Raw genomic sequence first — 23,440 nt, forward strand, 5'->3', positions numbered from 1 at the left:
TCGGCGAGTTGATGAGACAACTCGACGAGTTGATTTGGATTTTCCCCATATTCCAGAGAAAACGAAGGAACTCGACGAGTTACATGAGTGCACTCGACGAGTCTAGTCAACATGGACTGTTGACTGGAGCGCTGAATTTCGTTGACTTTTAGGGTTTGGTCAACTGTGTACCTTAGAGACCATGGAGGGGTAAAATGGTATTTTCACCCTTTGAGATTTAGTGGAGGAATTATGATATTGCCATATTTATACATATTTTTAGGCAATATTTAATTATATTTTGATTAATATTTTGGTTATTTGCATAGATAAATGATACTTATAAGGTTAAATTATATTTTTCAGCCAAAAGAAGACATTTTGAAGAAAAGGGACTGAAAGCGTTAAAGATCGGAACTTTAGAGGATAATAGATTGAAAGATGAAAAATCCAGCAAAAACACGTATTCACGACGTGAGTAGTTATAGCTCACGACATGAGCTCGGACTTTCTAGAAGATAGACATCGTGAAGCAAGAGTCCTTGTTGAACACGGATAATTATTGGACTCACGACGTGAGACATCTACTCTCACGACGTGAGTAGGGATATTTCGAAAAGTATATAAATCCTTGATCCCTACGACTTTTGGGAGGTTGGCTAGCTAGAAAAAAATTCAGAAGTCGATTTTCAGAGGTTTAGAAGCCTAGGAATCTGGTTTTAATACCAAGGAAGAAGGAGAATATCATAATTTACTTTCTAGTTTGGTACTTTACTATGCTTTCAACTATGAATTGTTTCTGTTTGATTGTTAGTATGAGTAGCTAAATCTAGTTGTTTCTGTTAGCTAGATGAAGCTGGAACTCATGGTTTGATTTATTTAATTTAGAATTTTCTAGTTGGTTAATGACTTGTGTTTGATTGTTTATACTTAGCATGCTTAATTTGATACTAGATTGCTAAAACTCATATTCAGTGTAGTTAGTGACAATTAATCTGCATGAATTTGATTACCTAGTAATTTAGTGAACATTAGATTATTAGAGCTAAGATTGAACCAATCTTAGATAAGTAATTGAATTATTAAATATTGCTGTGCTAGAGAACTCATATTATGAACATACTTTTGTTTTTCAACTAAATCTTACATAGCTCCAATCTATTAAATAATTGATTTTGTGTTAAATTATGTGTGACCATGCATAGATCTACATGAACTAATCCAACATTAGTTAATTTGGAATTGAATTGCTAATAATACATAAATTGGTAACCAACGAGAATTGTCATAACTAATAGTAAACCATTGAGGGAAAGTGGATTCAAACTAACAGGAGTGTCTTTAATAATTGATTAAATTGTGTTTTAGAATTTAAGTTCATCTAAACTTGCAAAATTAGATAAAAACCATAACTTGCTAAGAATTTTAGGTTAATTTAATAGTAGATAGATTAATTAATTAAAACCGTTCCCTGAGTTCGAAACCCGACTTTTGTGCTATACTATTTGCGAAGGGGTACACTGCCATTGGTCGAATAGCTAGTAGATTAGGAGGTAAAATTAGGTGTAGCTGTTTTAGACGCATCAAGTTTTTGGCACCGTTGCCGGGGAATGGCTTATTTGATTCTTGATTTATTTGCTTTAGGTTAATCGATCCTTTTTGTGGGGTAAAACCTGCAAAAATTTAGTTTTCAGCTTAGTTTTTGTTTTAGTACTAGACTCACGATGTGAGCCATAAGCTCACGATGCGAGTTCAGTAGTTTTTCGATTTTCTTCGTTTTCCTTTTCTGTTAGTTTTTTCTGCGACAACACGAGGTGGTGATCTTTACCATGTCGTGGTGGCCAGTCAGTAGGCAATTTTTTTTGGTTTTTCGTTCAGTTTTACGTTTTTATGTTTGCTTTGTTGGAGTAGTTCATGACCCGAGGATCCAACACACCATTGTTACCACCACTTGAAGATCCTGAGTCAGCCCTTCACAAAAAGATGAACAAGGACGAAAAAAGTAAACCAAACACCAAAGAAGTCGAATGCGAATGCGAAACTGAACCCGAATTCGAATTAGGAAAAAGCGAACCCGAAGACGAGCAAGAGAACAAGATGGCGGACATTGCTGACATGTCCATGGGATCATACAAGAAGCGAATAAGGGACGATGCTAGTCCTGGTTTGGTGCAGCCTACAATTCTCGCCTCTGCCACTTTTGAGTTGAAAGGACACATTCTTACTGCACTTAAGGATGTCCCATTATCCAGAAAAGATCATGAGGATGCTTACAAGCACCTAGATTAGGTGAATGACATTGCAGACTATTTCAATGTCCCAAATGCTCCTAGAGCAACAGTCTTGTTAAGGATACTTCCCGTCACCCTAAAGGGAGATGCAAAGGACTGGTTGAAGGCACTTCCACTGGGTGAAATCACTACTTGGGCATAGATGCGCGAGCAATTTTTGGAAAAATTCTGCCCACCATCGAAGATATCTAAACTCAAGAAGGCAATAGCCAACTTTGAGCAACAACCGGAGGAGTCACTTTATCAGGCATGGGAGCGATATAAAGGGTTACTAAGAAATTTCCCTCAAAATTACCTTAACATACAACAAGAAGTCTCTATATTTTATGATGGGGTAAATGTCATGACGAGGCAACTCCTTGATTATCAAGGACCACTTACTAAGAAAAATCTGGGCAAAGTAAAGGAGTTGATAGAGGAGTTCTCAAAGCATTTTCGTGAGTACCATAACCCAAGACATGATGGAACAAGGGGAATTGGTAGTGGAACATCAGAAGATATGGTTGTTGTGCTAGCAATGCTAAATACTATGGACCGGAGGATGACCCAAATGGATCAGTCAATTCATGCCATTAGAGTTGGATGTGAAAGGTGCAATGGTCCACACTTGACCAAGGACTGCCACTTAGATGAAAACGGGAATAAAAAGGTACAAGTTTGCTACTCAAGTGGAGATAAGTATGATGAAGATTGGAGAAAACCAAAGAAGAAGTGGTTGTCGTACGATGAGTATAAGAAGCAGAAAGAAGAGAAGTATAGGAAGACTGGTCGAGGCTTCTACCAAAAGGAACAACCACTAGCTGATAAGAAAGTTGACTTAAAGACCATGCTAGATCGTTTTATGGAGGCTTTAGAGAAAAGACATGACAAGACAGATGCAGCTATAAAAGATCAAAGAATTATGATGAAGGATCAACAAGCCATGATGAACGATCAACAGGCCATGATGATTGACCAGCAAGCATTATTAAGAAATCACCAAGCATCGATTCAAAATCTCGAAGCGCAACTTTGTCAACTAACGACTTTGGTAAATGAACGATTATCTCCACAATTTCCCGATAAGAAGATTCAATCGCATGTCATGGTGATTGAAACTGAAGAAGATGCTATTTCTGAATTCTTAGAAGCTTTAGAAGTGGAGCTACAGCAGTCCGGGCCAAGGGCGAAAAAGTCAAAACTCGACGAGAAATTTTTTGCCGAAACATCGAGCTCACGACGTCAGCCTTCAAAGCTCACGACGTGGGCTGGGTCTGAACAGAAAAATTCAGCCAATGTACAAACTTATCGTCCTCCTTGACCGTTTCCGTCCCGAGCTCATATTCATCCACTGGAACAGGAGCACCTGAAATTTATGAAGCAAGTGAAGGGTATTCCAATAAATACTCCTTTCATTGAGTCGTTGTCTAAAGTTCCTGAATATGCGAAGTTCTTACAAGACTTAATAGATACTCGCCAGTAATTAAAGAAAATTCCAAGGTGATTCTTAGTGAGCAAAGTTCTAAGGTTGTATTGGGAGAGTTACCAAAGAAAATGGGAGATCCTGGACGCCTCACTCTTCCATGTGAATTTGAAAATAATACAAAGACTTATGCCTTAGCTGATTCTGGAGCTAGCATAAATCTAATGCCTTTCTCGTTCTATCAGAAGTTAAATCTTCCGGAGTTAAAGGCCACAAAAATGACAATTCACATGGACAATCAATCGGTGACACATCCTAGAGGCATTGTGGAAGACATCTTGGTAAAAATTGGAAAATTCGTTTTTCCAATTGACTTTGTCGTTATGGATATGAAAGAAGACAACAATGTCCCAATTATTCTTGGTCGCCATTTACTAAATACCAGTGTTGCAGAAATCGGCATTGGCGGCCGATTAATCGGCGATTAATCGTTTGGCGGCCTTAAACCGATTACGATTAGGGTGCTAGGAGGAAATTGGTCAAAATCGGTCAAAGTCGCCCTTGGCGGTCTCGGCGGTCATAGGCGGGAATTTTTTAAAAAATTCAAAAAAATTTAATTTTCAAATATTACACCAAAATTTTAAATTTTCAAATTTTTAAGCTTTCAAAATTTAAAATATCAAACTAAAAATTTCAAAATTTTAAATTTTTATAATTTTAAATTTTCAAATACTTAGTTTTTTAGGGAATATTAATTTTTTAAATGATTTTATTAATAATTAAGGGTCCCCGATTAATCTCCGCCTAGTCCGATTAATCGCTTATCGCCAGTCGACCGCCGAGCTGCCGCCGAGCGATTTTTACAACCTTGCTAAATACTGCTCGAGCCTTGGTTGATATTCGCGAGTCCAAGCTAATCTTGAGAATTGGAGATGATGAAGCTACTTTTGGAGTAGAAGATGGTTTTCAAGGGAATAATGTTCAAGGTGAAGTCTTCAACATTTATGAAGAAGAGGAACCTGAAGAGTTGAAGAAGTTAATGGAAGAAGAACTCAAGTCAATTCAACAAGTTAAAAGTACCAAACCGAGAGCATCCGTTCCACTTGTTTTCGAAGTTATTGCTTATAAAAATCCAACTTCTTGGGTGAGTGAGGAAAATGTTGATTTATCAAGTGACTAGGACGAGGTTATTTCCAAGGTAAAGAGTTCAACTATGGATGAAAAGATGGTTCCTGTAGAGTTGAAGAATGAGGAAAAAGTGGAGAATAAATTTCATGAAAATAAAGGGATTAAACGAAAGCTCGAAGTAAATGAGGTGAAAGTTAAAAAAGAGAACTCTAAAAAGGCGTATGTTTGACGAGTTCAAGCATACAAAAGGAGATGGAAGGAGCAAAAGATTCAAATGGTGATGGACACTCCGGAAAACTCAACGGGAGGCAGCATGGAGTACGACTCATGACTCCAACAAAAAGAAGCGCTTCTCGGGAGGCAAACCGAGCTCGATTTGAAATTTCTTTTTGTTTATGCCTTTAGTTTAGTTTTTGCATTTTTAGTTTTTTTTTTGGGTAATTAATCATCTACTCGTCTTAATAATTTAATTGGTAAAAAATCAAGTGTGGGGTACTTTAAATTTAAGTGGTCAAACAAATAAGGGTTTTTAAAATAAAATGGAATTGTTAATTAGGCCGAGTTTTACGCCCAGATAAGACTCACGACGTGAGCCTAAAGAGCACACGACGTGAGCCTAAAGAGCTCAAGACGTGAATCCATATTGTAATACGGGGAGGGCCTGATTTATGTGATCTCATTTTTTAAGCCCAACTTGTGTCCAAATCGAATTGGCCCAACTTGTGTTCAAATTGAATTGGCCCAACTATTAAGCCTAGACTGAATCATGACGTGAGCCATAAAAGCTCACGACGTGAACTTTAAAATCACAGGACCACTGATTAAACAAATCAGTAACACTTTGACTCCCATTTTTACCAAACTCACGAAGTGAATTCATCTCCTGGTCCCCCCACACCCGATTTCGGCCATATCCTCCACAAATAACCTTTTTGCTTACATAATCTTCAACTTAAGGTAAACAACTCCTACTTTTAGTGTTTTATTTTGACCAATTTTTTTGATTTCGCTGTTAGGGATTGTGTGAAATAGGTTCAAAATTACAATTGTCCATTTTTATGTCCAAATTTCATCTTGCATGTCCTTGTTATGTGTTTGAAATTGTTATTAGACAAAACCCTTAGCGATTATTGCACTTGATTTGTGTGAAATATTGATTGATATTGAGAACTAAGATCGACTGCCTTCGTAATATATTCACGACATGAGTCCGTAAGGCTTACGACGTAAATACTGGGATGCAAATTTATTTCGTTTATGTTATATATTTAATGGTTGTATCTTGTCGGTTTTGTTCCTTTGTTATTTTCTTGCAGAAAAATGGCTTCAAGGAGGGATGTTAGTGAAACCCAAGGAGGTGTTGCCAATTTACACCCGTTCTATACATTTCCAACCAACACATCTCGTGATGTTCTTACTCGGTACAATAATAGATTGGGTTGGCTTCACAACCGGTAGTTTGTAGTAGCACCAACAGTCAACTGGAACAAGCTTAGGGAAGTGGGGGTTCTTGACCGTTTAAACCCATTTCTTACTAAAACGTTTGCAGAAAACGAGATCACATTCACATCCAAAGGGTGGAGTAATTTGCTTGCAATACAAGAAAAGGTGTATAAGGAGCCTTGTCTAGAATTCTTCTCTACGGTGGTTTTCCAAGAGAATGTTGAAGACCCAAACTTCCTGCACGCTTTGGTTTTACGATTGGGAGGAGAGTATAGGGAGTGTAGTTTGGTGGAATTTTCATGGAGGATGGGTTTATATGAAGCGCATGAAGCGATGACTCCTGTGTTTTCTTCATTTTTGCGGGAAGCTGCGCGTTCATATTCTGGGGGAATGTCAGGACATGGGTTTTGGGGCCATATTGCTTCGGGAATCTTCAACTCGGGTGTGTCTCCGGAAAGTAACATCAAGTCCCCATTTCAACATTTGATGCATCGACTTATCACATTCTCCATTCATCACAAAAAACATGGGGACAAGGTCACCAAGATAAATCTATTTTTCTTATGGACTATTTTGCAGTCGGGAGTATGTTGCAACATTCCCTACTTCTTGGCCCGTTATTTAGCCGAGTACGTGGTGAGTTCCCAACCCGGGAGCCCGATTTTTGGTGGCCACTTTGTCGCCCGTCTAGCTCGATCATATGGCGTGATCATTCCCGGAATTACAAGGACACTTACTTGTAAGGAGGGGAATGAATTTTCTTTAGGCTATCTTGAGACCATGCGGGTAGTGGTCAATTATGGGTCGCATTGGGGCATCCCGAACAATGATGATGAGGGTGTTGAGCAACCACCCGAGGAACCTGAACACCAACCTCGGCCTAGGAGAAGAAATGTGAGAACCAGAGGAGAGATGGGACGAGCACAACATCATCCACCTCAACAATTTGAGGGTGGAGTACCTACCGACCCGTTTCAATGTCGGGTAGGTACATATTTAGACAACCTTCGCGGGGGTGTGACATACAACACCCAAATCCTTGAATGGAGCAAATGAAGATGAAGATGGAGCCGAGGCGAGTGGAGATGGAGCCGGGACGAGTGGGTGTGACATACATTCCGACTTGGGAGGAATTGTGGATGCCGAGAGGAGATGGAGCCGGGACGAGTTGAGCAAATGAAGATGAAGATGATGATTAATTTATCCTGTCATTTTATTTTTTTAAAATTTTTTTTAGTTTGTTTGTTTGATTTTAGTTTATTTTGGATTGTAAAACTTTGAAGTTATTATGTTTCTTTTTACTTCCTTTGGTTGTTATTTTCAGATTTTGATTAGACAAAATGCGGGAAGGGATGATAGAGATATGAGAGTATACACGTTTAACCGTGACGTTTAGAGTCAAGAGTCGAGACCCATAATAAAAAATAAGTGTGGGGTTAATCGAGAGAGGAGCAAGTTAGAGAAAATAGTCACTAAAAATAGAGTTAAGGAGGGTCTTAATTCATTAAGACAATTGGTTGAAGTGCGCTAATTGAAAGAAGAATAGGAAAAATTATTTTCTCTCCACCCAATTTTCACGACGTGAACTCTTCGTACTCACATCGTGAGTCAGTTATCGTGGGTTTTCAGAATTCGCTTTCGTGCGACCTCACCACGTGATTCTTACTACTCACGTCGTGAGTCCATAATTTCAATCATATTGAAGACCATTATTTCATAATCATTACATGGGTCACCACCATTCTTCTTGGAATTATTATGAAGCTGTTTATGGCTCATTTTCTCAACAATACATTTTGGCGTATGCTTCCCACATTGTTCCATTATGCTTTGAATAATTTTTCTGCACAACATCTGTTGGCAATTGAAGTCTCGATTCCAAATTTTTGTCGGCATATTTACATATCTCGAGCATTGAAGATCCAAGTTCCATATTCGAAGAAGTCCGTAATCAAGATGCACAAGTTATCCAAACATTTGGAGTTCGATCACACCACTACTATTCCAGGGGAGCCTGTTCCTTTTTCTCAATTTTATTACTTTTAAGTTATTTTTATGCATACAATGAGGGCATTGTATGTAATAAGTGTGGGGTTGGGGGTCGAAAAGTAAATTGCTAGAAAATTAGTAAATTTAAAATTTTTAAAAGATTTGAAATAATAATCTTAAAATTGAATCTAGTAATAATAATTTGAACTTAAGTTGCTAGTGTTGTTTGGGATGATCCAATGAGAGCTCAAATGTTTAAACGAGCCGATATATTTTACAGTATATTTGTGGCTTCCCAGATCTTAGTGAAAAGCCATGAGATATGAAAGGTAATCTGGTAGTTTATATGGCACAATAAGTTTTGCAGCTTGTACCTGAAATCTATCCATGAGAGCTTATGTAGTCATTGCACTTAGACTAATACCTATAACCGATAAGGGTTGAAGTTAAGCTCCTTTGCTTAAGCATGTAGGATATGAGCGAAAAAAGTGAGATATTTAAAAAAAGAGAGAGAAATTACCAAAAAGTTGAAAGAATTTTGGAGATGTCAAAGTATGAAGATCAAAAGATCAAAATTCTGAAGAAATTCAAAAAAGTTGAAGATACCAAAAAATTAGACAAAAAGGTGGTGAATTCAAAGAAATCAAAGAGCAAATATCAAAGAAGTGGAGAATTCGAAGAGCTCCATTGTGGTATAAAAAGTTGTAATTTTTCTAGATATTATGTATGCTTGGGTAGCTTAACCAAAAATATATTGAGGTTAAGAAAGATTTTTGAGGATTGATTCGGAGAGATGCAAAAATGAGTGTCGTATAAACTAAGGGGTGAAGGTGAAGGGTTTTGAGCATTCTAACACTCCTAAGGTGTACATGCAACCCAATAAACATTGGATCTATGTTTTCTCTATTATACATGCCCATATTCAATATTCCAAGGTTTCATCCTAACTAGCATACAATGGGGAACTTGTAATATAAAACTTACTGGGATGACATACCTTTTGCTTGTGGTTGATTCCTTGGAGCTTCAAGAGCCTAGCACCAATAATGTGGATGCCTCAAGTGGAATCAAAAATCACCAAAAACACCTTGGAAAAACTTGAGAGAATAGCAAGCACTCTAGAAATCGGCCCACCCTTTGTCCTCACACTCTAGTGCCAATTTCAAATGCCAAGGGCCTCTTTATAGGGTATGGAGGATTAGGGTTACATTCATGTAAACCCTAATACCCATGACCTTTCATTTCCATAGGATCCATGGGTTAAACACTCCATGGACTATCCATGAAAGCTTAGCCCAACCTAAATGAACTTGGCCCATTATATATATATATATATATATATATATATATATATATATATATATATATATACATATGTATATATATACATACATATATATATATATATATATATATATATATATATACATATATATATATATATATATATATATATATATATATATATATATATATATATATATATATAAAAGAGTCCATATTTAATTAGTTCCTTTTTTATCACTAAATTAATTCTAAATTAATTCTTGATCAATACTAATTAAATAATATGATTCCATATTAATATATTAGAACTTATAAAATATTAATATAAATCATAAACATACTATTCTTAAAAGACTATCCATATAAATTGTTCCGGTGAAGTGAAACCCAAATGGACCATGCCAAGTCGGGTCAAGTACATACCAATTATAGTTATAGGCTTAGACACTAATCCAACAGAAGGTTCATAAGGATTGTGAGTATTTAGGATTGGGAGGTTGCTAGGATTTTAGACACAAATATGCGCATTGAGGTCTTCGAGTAATGGCTGAGTTCAAAAATGGATTGTTCTATGTGAACCTAGTAATGAAGGTTTAAAATTAAAAGTAATTAGTTTTGCTTGAGGGCAAGAAAAGGATAAGTGTGGGGTATTTGATAATTCCGTATTTATACGTATTTTTAGGCAATATTTAATTACATTTTGATTAATATTTTGGTTATTTGCATAGATAAATGATACTTATAAGGTTAAATTATATTTTGCAGCCAAAAGAAGACATTTTGAAGAAAAGGGACTGAAAAACGTTAAAGATCGGAACTTTGAGGATAATAGATTGAAAGATGAAAAATCCAGCAAAACACGTATTCACGACGTGAGTAGTTATAGATCACGACGTGAGCTCGGACTTTCTAGAAGATAGACATCGCGAAGCAAGAGTCCTTGTTGAACACAGATAATTACTGGACTCACGATGTAAGACATCTATTCTCACGACGTGAGTAAGGATATTTCAAAAATTATATAAATCGTTGATCCCTACGACTTTTAGGAGGTTGGCTAGCTGGAAAAAAGTTCAGAAGTCGATTTTCAGAGGTTTAGAAGGCTAGGAATCTGGTTTTAATACCAAGGAAGAAGGAAAAGATCATAATTTACTTTCTAGTTTGGTACTTTACTATGCTTTCAACTATGAATTGTTTCTGTTTGATTGTTAGTATGAGTAGCTAAATCTAGCTGCTTCTGTTAGCTAGATGAAGCTGGAACTCATGGTTTGATTTATTTAATTTAGACTTTTCTAGTTGGTTAATGACTTGTATTTGATTGTTTATACCTAGCATGCTTAATTTGATACTAGATTGCAAAAACTCATATTCTGTGTAGTCAGTGACAATTAATTTGCATGAATTTGATTACCTAGTAATTTAGTGAACATTAGACTATTAGAGCTAAGATTGAACCAGTCTTAGATAAGTAATTGAATTATTAAATTTGGCTGTGCTAGAGAACTTATATTATGAACATACTTGTGATTGTCACCTCAATCTTACATAGCTCCAATCTATTAAATAATTGATTTTGTTTTAAATTATGTGTGACCATTCATAGAATCTACATGAATTAATCCAACATTAGTTAATTTGGAATTGAATTGCTAATAATACATAAATTGGTAACCAACGAGAATTGTCATAACTAATAGTAAACGATTGAGGGAAAGTGGATTCGAACTAACAGGAGTGTCTTTAATAATTGATTGAATTGTGTTTTAGAATTTAAGTTCATCTAAACTTGCAAAATTAGATAAAAACCATAACTTGCTAAGAATTTTAGGTTAATTTAATAGTAGATAGATTAATTAATTAAAACTGTTCCCTGAGTTCGATACCCGACTTTTGTGCTATACTATTTGTGAAGGGGTACACTGCCCTGGGTCGAATAGCTAGTAGATTAGGAGGTAAAATTAGGTGTAGCTGTTTAAGACGCATCAAGTTAGCTTAGCATAACAAGTGGTTATTACAATTTGCTTATTAGAGATAATTATATTATGTAGGCGGAGTTTAGATTGTTTGTGGGGTGCTAGATCTACTCACTTACTTCCGAGGTGAGTCTTCTCACTATACTTACCTGAGTGGTAATATCGAGTGACCGGAGGGTCTTATCTGAGTTATCGACCAGAGGGTCCTATGTGCTTATATTGAGTTATGTGATATTATGCACTTTGTCTTTGTGATATATGTTATATTATTCTGTGTTTTACTGAGATCGGACCGGAGGGTCCAAACCGAGTTGTGAGACTGGAGGGTCTTCACTGAGATACAAGACCAGAGGGTCCAACCCGAGCTGTGAGACCGGAGGGTCTTCACTGAGACACATGACCGTAGGGTCCACACCTAGATGCATGAGACCAGAGGGTCCATGCCGAGTTATAGCCATGAGAGGCTTATTATTGTGTATGTGGTATTTTGGAGAACTCACTAAGCTTCTTGCTTACCGTGTTGTGTGTTATGTGTTTCAGGTACTTCTGATGATCGCGGGAAGGCGCCTGCTTGATTGTACACATATGTTCAAGACTATGTTTGAGGATTCTGGGGTAGAACAATTGTTTTGTGGATTTGTGTTTGACATTTGAGACAATTGTGGTTTTTGAGAAATATAACATGAGTTTTTATGTGTTTTAAAAATGAAAATTTTGGTTGGAAATTTAGGGTGTTACTAATTGGTATCAGAGCCTTGGTTTGAGGGATTCGGATGTACTCTTGGGTATGTCTGGACTCAAAGTGAGGATTTGAGAGAATTTTTCTAAAAAGAAATGATTTTTTCTAAACGAGTAAGAGTTTTAACGAGAAAACGAGACGGAGCAGTGTGTACAATCAGCCAGAGCCCGAATGGTGATTTCCCAAAATACCATTATTTGTTGGTATTATGAGATATTTATGAGATACTAGAGCAGCATGCTAGAGAATAGGCTAGGTACTTCAGAAATTAGGGCCAGTGTTGCCTGATTCATGATGCCTTAGTCTAGGGCATGCTATTGATTGATTTTATCTGCTATTTGCTCTGTATGTGTACTGAGTAGGGAGAAACGTAGCAGGAATCTTTAGAGGGAGTTTGAGTAATCTAGGAGAGATACCTGGATGAGCATTGAGGAATCTACCAAGGGAGTAGTTGAGATCCGTGAGGGATAGAGTACTGTGAATTAGGATCCTGGAAGGAGGACTTGAGACGACTACAAGTTTGTGTGGAAGGTAGTATTGGGCCCAATACCTTAGACATCTACAAACCAACTTCATGACAGTCTTTCCTTAATACTTACTTCCAACGTATTATCGACTGTGGATGGCTTGAGTAACTTAGTCATTCAGGAAGAACGACCTAGTTATTCTGGAAGTCAAAACATGCAAAGTGAAACACAAGAATAATCGAATCCAATATGGTCTCAGAACTTATGAATATAAATAGAACACCTTTTATTTATCACCATATTGATTACACATTATTCATTGCATACTGTTTCAAATTATCAACTTTATACTTGAATCAAAACAATAGTCATGCCATGCTCCAAGCATGCACACTATGTTTATCCAAACAATAGTCATGCCATACACCAAATATGCACACTATGTTTGTCCAAACATTAGTTATCCCATACACCAAGTATGCACACTAAGTTTGTCTATGATCTTTACTTTGTGGAATAGATCGATTGAACATAATTCCAATGATTCTCATTTCACAATCCCAAATGCTTACCGCAAATGCAAGAATTCCAAATTCCTGCCATTTACTGAAATCTTGTTAGATTTTAAACTTATATGCACTGATCCTCTTGAAATGATTAGGCACAAAGTCACAAAGACTTGTCAACAGTCATTACAGATTATTCCAACGGAGATCATTCCATGGAAACGAAGTGTCGAATTCAAAGTACATTGCTTTGAACATCCTTCTTGCATTAAGTTTCCTAATCTTACACATATCTAATGAATAACTTCCACCTATGGGAACATTTCCACATTCCCATTTTGACCATCACTTTTGAACAAGAGTTGCCTCTTTTCAGAATATGTCAATATGGTCCTCTCCAAAAATTTACACCATACTTCTAACTGCCCTTGAGCAACCAATCTTTGGTAAACCTTAGATTGTCCTCGACAATTGCTTAATCAAATTAGTCATATCTAGTTCTAGTAATTTTTCCCTCTTAATTTGGAAAAATTTAGAACAGATGAATATTATAGCACATGCAATCGACCCTATATCCGAAGCATATGGGACACGATTCATGATGTCCCACATAAAGACATGATACTAGACCAGTCTTTTGCTATAATATTTATATTTCTATTTGCCATGTCTTGCAATGCAGATTATGAAAAGGGATGATGAGAATAAAGTTCTCTTAGATCGATAGATCCAAACAGATATCAATAAGATAATAACAAGCAATAGAAAACAATGAACACAATTGAGAATCAAACGAATGTCGAATGATTAAAACTGCAACACCTCAAAAGAGCTCGATGAAGAACTTCTACTTTAGAGGCGTGCTAGGGTTACAGTACTTGCAAAGGAAATATTTAGAAGTCTAATTAATGTGATGCATGAATGCACTATAAATACAAACCTTAATAATAAACAAACGGATGGACATGCCCAAACCGTGAATACAAAATGGACCGAACTATCTAAGCCCAATGGCGTAACCCATACACTCAACAATCTCCCCCTTTGTGCCTATTGAGGCGAGAGATCACTTCTGTTGAGTAACGGTGACTTTCTTCACAATCTTGAACAGCTTTGGAATGATGTCAAGAAGAGTTTGACGAAAATGAATGTACCACCGAAGCATATCAGTAAACATCTTCTTATCTGCGTCACTGTTCTGATTGCACCTGTGTATGATATCAAGAATATGCTCCAAGCAGGAAGTGGAGAACATGTGTTTTTCAACAAGAGCGAACATGCATTTTTGACCTTCGCCCCTGAGGAACATGCCTGTATGAAACTGAGGGTCAATTTTACCCTTCATCATCAAATTGATGTCGCTTGCCTTCCCTATTGGCTTGATAGTAGGCTTCTTTCTTATGGAAAAGGCGATTTCCTGATCCATCTTTGCTACTTCAAGAATGTAACACACCAGCATTCGCTTGATGTGATCTATAATAGGCTCATACTCCTTTTGATTGGTCAGCAAGATATTGATCAGGAGAATCCAGTCGTGAGGATTCAGATTTGGCTAATCAGCCAGGGAGATCATATGAATCGAACTGTCTGAGCCTCGGGTCACTGTGAACTTGATATTGATAAACTTCCCTACTGAAGTGGGTTTCAACACCTTGACTGTTGTGATTTTCTGTTTGCTCCAAGTCAGGTATTGAGGTTGAGAGAACTCAAGATAATACTCAAGCAGGTCTCGATTAACCTTCGGGTCAGGAGAGGGGATGGCAACTGTTGACTCAAAACAATGAAAGATGAATGCCTTTCGGGTGATTGGCATATCAAATTGAGAATCCTTGGAGTTCTCAAGATCGAACGAAAGGACCGGTTCGAGCCAATGTGAGCTTGGAGCTTCAATGACTTCCTTCAAGAGATTTTCCATGGTCCACAGAGGGAACATTGATTTCCACTATTCTAATACATCGTTCGCTTCTTTCTCTTTCCTCTCCCTATCAATTTCTTCCTTTGCTTTACGAACCCTCTCCATAACCTCTTGATCAGTTGGATTTATTTTGAGGCTCTCGGTTTTGGAACCTTTTTCTTCTGTGATGACCACATTTTCGGTTTCATCATCATCATCATCATCACCAATTTTCTTCTTTCGCTTGTCCCTCATACTGCCCGAAGCTTCATTACCCTTCGATTTAGCAGTGACTTGCGGTTGGTTGATGGGTTTGCTCATTGGTGGTGGTTTGGATTGACCCTGTGTAACATTTTCTCCCCCTTGTTTCGGAGGGACAACTGAATCCGGAACACCCTCTATTCTGCTCAGAATGTCGAGAGATGGTAAGGACCGAATCATAGGCTTCCAAAAGATGTAGAAGAATGGAGTGCACATCACTAACAGAGCTTTTGACAACAGCTCGCTCAAACTTAAGCTCTTCAATTTCCTTAGTCGCTGTCCTGAGCTTCAAGTTCTGAATTTTAAGCTGAGAAGTTTATTTATCCAGCTCATCCATTATTTTGCTCTCCACAACGAGTTCGGCTTCAAGCTGAGTTAGACCTGCATCAACAGATGTGTGAAGCTCAGTGTTGGCAGACTGAATGGCTTTGCGTGTTTCCTCAAAATGCTTCTTTTCAGCTTGGAGCGAGCTGGTAAGAGTATTAACAGAAGCATTCACCAACTGAGCATTATTTTGAGCTGCAGCCTGAAGAGAGTCAAGAAAAATATGAGTGTCAGAAACTAGTTTTTCGACATTTGCGGTCGCTTGCTTGCAATCTTTGGATGATTCTTCAATAGCACTAGAAGCTTTCTGACAGGTGGAAGTGGAAGCATCAATGGCTTTGACAACGTTGGTAATAGAAGTGTCATGCTCATTGACAAAGGTTGCCAACAGAGCCTTGATAGCTTATTCAGAGTATGCGTTACTAGAAGAGGAAGAGGAAGAAAGCAATTGATCAAGCTTGTCATTCAGATCCTTTAAATGCCTCTTTGTGACAGGAGCGTCATCGTCATCATCGCTCTGCACTCGGTATGAACTGTAATAAACACAATCAAATTCCATTTCTGCTCCACCAAGAATAGGTTCATATTCGTGTGAGGGAGGTGGGGATAAAGGTTTGGAGGTAATTGGGGGTCCAGATTCAGAAGTAGGTGCCCCCGGATCAGATACGTTGACACGAAGATGAGGTTCGTTCTGAGTAGTAGTAGTTGTGGTAACTTCGGTGAATAAAGGGGTAGGAATGGGAATTCAAGTTGTATTTGAAGATGAGATTTGAGGTGGGAAGGGAGCAATGGTAATAGGAACCGATTGTGTAGGAGAAGGAGGAGGTGAGTTTTGGTTACCTTCATTAGTTGGTGAGGGCGGAGGCGAATTACCTCGAGGCGGACTGTCGTGTTGAGAAACGTTATCTTCACTGGACTCAGGTTCGGGCTGTGGGTCAGATGGAAGTAATCAGAGTCACTTGAAGAAGGAGAAGGAGCCTTCGGCTTGTGTGCTGTCTTCTTGATCTTTCGTTTCTTTGGAGCAGTAGGGGCTTCTTGTTCAGACTTTCACTTCTTGGGAGTAGAAACTTTTGAGGATTGACCTTCCTTCTCCCCTTTTCTTTCAGGCTTCTTCCCTCTTTTCGCTGGTTTATTTGTTGCGTCTAGGGAGCTTTGCATTTCAGGGATAAGCTAACTTGGCCCTGAAGGAGGTAGCTTTTTGTACTCAGATATCACTTTGCTTGCACTAGAAACACACTTGTACATGGATTCCGGAACCGAACCAATAAAGAGAAACTTCGATGGATCGGAGACAATGATCTTCGTCGTGTGGAAAGTGGCAATAGATGACATCAGGGAGTCCGCCATTGTTGGAACGTGAAGCTTCTCCATTGCCCACTGAGTAAAAAGAGTCCAAAACCTAGCGCAAGAGATTTTAGAAAAGCGTGAAGTAGAACTAATACTTTGAACCATTTGAGACCATAAGATATATCCATAGTCCATGTTAACCCCATGGTACAAACCATAGAGAAGGGTCATGAACGCCTTGCTTGCACCGTCGGAACCTGCAACCCGCTCCGATAAACCCTTAGAGAGAAGGGTAAATAGACCATTCCACTGAGGAGGAAGACACAATTTCTTGAACTTTGTGAGAGTGGTGAGAACCTCCGTGTACCCCATATCATAGAACATGGTGAAGAGTTGAGTGGTGGTGATGGAATCAGGGTTAATCATGGAGTCATCAAGAGCGATTCTGAGCAACAGACAAAACCTAGCTTTTGAAATCGACGTCTTCTAATTGACGATCTCAAATAAAATTCGTTCCTTGGCTTTATCGTAGACATCGGTTGAGTAGACCTGAGAAAGTAACGCCATTGGAACACACTCCAATAAAATTCGTTCCTTGGGTTCTCCCCCTGGAATGGTAAGTCAGGTTGCCTTGGTGTAGATGAACTCTCCCCATGGAATGTAGAACATCTATGAGAAGGATCACTCAAGCTTTGGGGTTCGCCTTGAACCTGAGGTAGGCTTGAGCTTTGAGGTTTGCCTTGATCTCGAGGTTCGCTTGGACCTGGCTGTTCGGTTGGTCCTTGACGTTCGCTTTCCATTTCTTTAGCTGCTTCATCGATAATTTTCTTCAAGTTATCGATCTTGTTGCCAGCTTCCTTTGCCTCAGAATGAATTGCTTTCTCTGGTTCATCAAAGAGCAACATGTATTCTTCAAATATATTGGAAATAGGAACCGAGACTTGACCTGATTGTGGAAAGATTTCCTCCGTTGGTACTTTGCTAGATTGCAGTTTCTTCACATAATTATCATCAAAGGTGACATAGTAGGTTTCTTCAAGTTTCCTTGAGCGTTTATTCAGAACCTTATATGCCTTTGAAGTCAGCGAGTAACCAAGAAAAATCCCTTCATCTACCTTGACATCGAACTTGTTTCGATTCTCTTTGGAGTTGAAAATGAAGCACCTTGAACCGAACACATGGAAGAACTTGACATTTGGCTTGCGATTATTCAAGATTTGGTATGGAGTGTTGGAAAATCTCTTGTTGAGGAAGGTTCGGTTCTGGGTATAGCACACAGCAGCAATTGCATCAGCCCAAAAGTACAGAGGTAAAGAAGCGAAACTGAGCATGGTTCGGGCCGCTTCACACAACGAATGGTTATGCCTTTCAACTACGCCATTTTGTTGTGGAGTATAGGGAGCAGAGAAGTTGTGAGACACTCCCTTTTCAGCGAGAAATTCTTCAAACTCTTGGTTTTTGAATTCCAGCCCATTGTCACTTCGGACATTTCTAACCAGCTTACACAATTGAAGTTCCACTTGCTTTATAAATGCTTTGAGCTTCGGAGTTGCCTCTGATTTCTGTTTAAGAAAGAAAACCCAGGTGAAACGTGAAAAGTCATCAACAACAACTAAAATGTACTTACTACCACCGATGCTTTCTATGGCCGAAGGACCACATAGATCGATGTGAAGTAGCTTAAGAGGTTCAATGATCTTTGTGTTGACAATTATGGGATGACTCTTTCGACTTTGCTTTCCCATCTCGCATGCAGCACACAGGTGCTCCTTGTCGAATTTGAGAAGTGGAAGTCCTCGTACATGATCACTGATAACCAACTTGTTGATGTCCTTGAAGTTGAGATGTGAAAGCCTTCAGTGCCATAGCCAAATTTCATCAGAGGTCGCTTTCGTTAAAAGGCATACATTTGGCTTTCCTTGAATTGGGTTGATATTTAGAGGATACATCTCTCCTTTTCGCTTGGATTTTAACAAGACAACCTTCGTTTTCTTTTCAACAATCTCAGAGGCTTCATCATCGAACGAAACCTTCAAGCCAGTTCCCACAACCAGTTGAGAGACACTGATGAGATTGTGCTGCAATCCCTCTACATATGCTACCTTTCGGATTGAGATTTCCCCGTTTGTGATCATTCTGTAGCCTTTGATTGTACCATATGAATTATTCCTGTATTTGACACATCCACCATCCTTAAGAGCCCGAAACTCTCTTAGCTCTTACCTCCTTCCTGTCATGTGACATGAGCAGCCACTATCAATGTACCATTCATCGTTGAACTGCTCGTCACTTATAACCTGCAAAAATCAAGCAGATTTAGGAACCCAAAGTTGCTTGGGTCCACGTGAGCCGTTTACAGAACAGGGAATAGCAATAGAAAGATCAACCATATAAGTTCTTTTTATTAATGTGGTTTCATATTTCCTTTTGATGGTAAAGACCTTGAGTTTGTTTAAATCAGATTTAGGATCTTTAACAAACTTATTTTCCTGATTCCTAGGGTTAGCTGACGTCTTCTTTGTTTGCATTGTGTCTTCAGAGACGAGCTTCCCTTTTTCCTTGCTATCCTTGACATCCTTGTTAGGATTCTGCTTTGGTTGAGAATGAGGAGGATGGGATTTAGGACCGAAACTTGTCTTTCGGTTCTTATCAAGGCTTGTCTTGGGACCGAAACTAGTCTTTCGGTTCTTGTCGTTGCAAGAATTGGGACCGAAACTAGCCTTTCGGTTCTTGTCACCATTTGATCTGGAACCGAAACTAGGATTTCGGTTCGCTAGACTGCAGGATTGGCAGTGAGTGCACGGATCTGATTTATCCTTTGATCATGCTTTCGCCTTGAGATTTGACGCCTTTTCTTTGCGAACATAATTGGAGTTTTGAGAGTTCCAAAACTGCTTCCTTCGATTAAGATTCTTTTGATATCTTCTGTTTCGCTGGCGTTTCTGTTCAGCAAGCTGCTTTTGAGACTTGTGTATGTTCGCCCTTGGCTTTGGTCTCTCAGCATAAGTTTCGCTCTTCAAAGAAGAAGTTTCGCTTGAAGTCGTCATTGGTTCGCTTGGGATTTCTTTGGTACCACTCGTGCTTGGTACATCGAAGCTTGCAGGTTTATTGAGTGGTTCTGCCACATATCTGCCTTTAACCCTCCATGAGGTTCTCTCTGATAAACCAACAGGCTCATCTGCATTGTCGATTGGGGCAGACCAAAAACATTGTCATAACCACCAGCGTTATCTTCGTTTACTATGGCTGTAAGTTCGGCTGTTTGTTTCTGAGTAACCACTGACGTGGTATATACCTGATTTGGTACAGTTTGTACCTTTTGATAAACCACTGCCTTCGGTTTCAAAACTTTGGATTTATCTTGGGACATTCGAGCGAACTCAACCGAATTCTCAGATATAAGACCTTTGGAGAGTTCGGTTTCGCTCTTGACAAATTCTGAACAGTCAACCACATCCTCTATAGAAATTTCACTCATGTCACTGTCCTCGTCAAATTTTGATGTGTTCTTAACGTTTATTTTATTTTCTGAACATAACTTGGCATTCAACGAGTCAAATTTCTGCATGGTTTCAGTCTTGATTTTCAATTTATCATTCTCGTCCAAAAGATTTTTGAGCATGTCCTTATGGACTTTGGACTTGATAAAGGACTCGATTTTGTCCAGACCAACCCTGTAGGCGTCAGAGATATTATCTGTAGAAACAATAGATTCATAGTTATAAGCATCAATATCAACTATGTCCTCCGTTAATTCCAGGAAGGGCAAAATCATTTTGTGAATCTTTTTGCCAATTTCACAATCTAAGTGCAATTGAGTGACATTTGTATATAAACGTTTAGCAATCAAAAAAAAATGTTTCTTTGTTTCATAAGTTTCAAGTTATCACATTGTAAATAAATAACTTCATCTCTCATCCTAACTAACTCTAACTCCGTCTTCTCTATCCACATCCTTCGCTCCTCATTCTTGGATGTCACCCTGCTAATTTGATCAGTTAAGTTAGCATTTGTTAGGCGTGTTTGCATTAGACTGCCACTTAAACTAGAAAATTTGAATTTTAATTCGTTTAATTCCTTTTCATAGTTTGTTACAGGTATTTTAAGTGATTCGAGAATGGGTTGTACCTTCTTGATCAACTGATCGCAGTCATTGATCCTTTCGCTCATAGGTTTGGCAGCAACACACTTATCTTCATTCAGATTCGCCTCCTCACGCTCACCTTCGGTTGTATAACCCCTCATTTGTGACACTCCAGTTGTCACCATCAAGCATCTCCCTGCAAACTCGGTACCATATTCTTTCGCCACAAATTCCTTGCCATGCGTGGGCCTGCGTACCTCTTCATCTTCAGAGTCTGTAGACCAGACCTCCACGCCACCGAACTCATCATTCACAACGTTCTCCTGCACAATCAAAGCATTCATTGAACTGTTAGAGGCTTTCTTCTTCTTTATCTCCTCCAGCCTGTGCATATAGTATTCTTCATCATCTTCACCTTCCTTCTTCTCCGATAGCTTTCTTAACATGCAATCTTTGACAAAGTGGTTCTGGCCATGGCAGAAGTTGCAATCATATCCTGAGTCTCCCACCAGTTTGCTCTCCTTCTTTTCTTCTTCTTTTTGAGGATTATTTTTGATATCCTCTTTCACCTTTTCTGAGCTATAGCTTCCATGCCAGTTTCGGTTCTTGGCGATGGGGAACTTTTTGCGAGTAAACCGCTTCGGGTTAGAGACCATCATTGCATACTCCTCGCTTGTCAGATCACATTCTGACATTTCAGAATCTTCTTCATCTTCTACCACATTCTTCACCTTAGAGAGAAGGGCCAAGGATCCCATACCTCACACCACTTTCGCTTCCTTTGTCACAACGCCTTCATGAGACTTGAGAATACCCACCATCTTTGCCAATGAATAGGTTTTGAACTGCTCGTGAGCTTTCACAGTTGATACCACAGCCATCCATTCGGGTCTTAAACCATTCATAAATATGAACTTCTGTTCGATCAATTCTCTTTCCAATACCGTGCTTGATCATCTTGCTTAAAATATGATTGAAGCGATCGAATGTATGAATAAGTTTTTCATCCGACTTTTTTTTGGAAAGCACCGAACTCAGAGAGTAATAGAGTTTGGATAGAGTGCTCTAGATTCTCATCGGTGGAATACAACTCTTTGAGTCTATCCCATATCTCTTTCGCCGTGGTGCAAGGGCTTACCAACCGAAAAGTATCAGATTGTAAAGCAAATCTGATCATTCTCATGGCTTTAACATTGCACAACAACTTGTCTTTCTCATCTTGAGGAATCTTCTCCACATCAGTCAAGAGTTGGTTATACTCCTTTTGAGTCTTAATAGTTCTATTCGTTCTAGAATGAACAAAAGGACCCAATGTTATTGCTTCCCAGATAAGATAGTCATTATCTTCAGAACCAACGACATAGTCCTCAAAGTGGTGCGTCCAAACTTCATAGTCTTGAGTATACAGAATGGGGATTCTGGTTGTGGATCCAATGTTGTTGGAGATGTTGATCGGATTGGTTTGAGAATCTTCGTGAGACATGATGAACTTTTTTAGATATCTGCTAAGAATCAAACTTATAAAGATTGAATAGGGTAATATCAAGATCTATGAACAACGTCAACAAATGAATGACAGCTTAACAGATCCAATAAAAGCGGAAACCCTAAGAAAATTCTTCAAACAAAAGAGATGTGTATGATTTACACATCCTCCTACTCTGATACCAATTGATGAGAATAAAGTTCTCTTAGATCGATAGATTCAAACAGATATCAATAAGATAATAACAAGCAATAGAAAACAATGAACACAATTGAGAATCAAACGAATGTCGAATGATTAAAACTACAACACCTTAGAAGAGCTCGATGAAGAACTTCTACTTTAGAGACGTGCTAGGGTTACAGTACTTGCAAAGGAAATATTCAGAAGTCTAACTAATGTGATGCATGCATGCACCATAAATACTAAAACCCTAATAATAAACAAACGGTTGGACAGGCCCAAACCGTGAATACAAACTGGACCGAACTATCTAAGCCCAATGGCGCAACCCATACACTTAACAAGGGATGCCGTAATCATAATCTAATTTTAGAACGCAAATAATGTTCCCATATATAGAAGTTCCTTATGTTGAACCATTCCAACATAAGATTCATATACATACTTGACTAAATTTGATTAAAACCTCAATCTAAGCTTTTAAAATTGAAATGAAGTATAATTTCCTCTCCCTTAATTATAGAAAAACAACTTTTCCCAATTGACACTTTTGTTTTCTATAATTAATATTGCTAACTTGCAACACTTATCATAATTATCATGCTCCCACTAACATGATGATTATTAGCATAACACTTATGCTCCCACTAGCTTTGACATGTACTCAGAAAACAGTTGGACTTCTAGAAATCAATACTTTATTGACTTTCTTAACAA

This window comes from Lactuca virosa, chromosome 7, assembly GCF_052849685.1.
Source record: "Lactuca virosa cultivar CGN04683 chromosome 7, Lactuca_virosa_CGN04683_v6, whole genome shotgun sequence".
Classification (NCBI taxonomy): domain Eukaryota; kingdom Viridiplantae; phylum Streptophyta; class Magnoliopsida; order Asterales; family Asteraceae; genus Lactuca; species Lactuca virosa.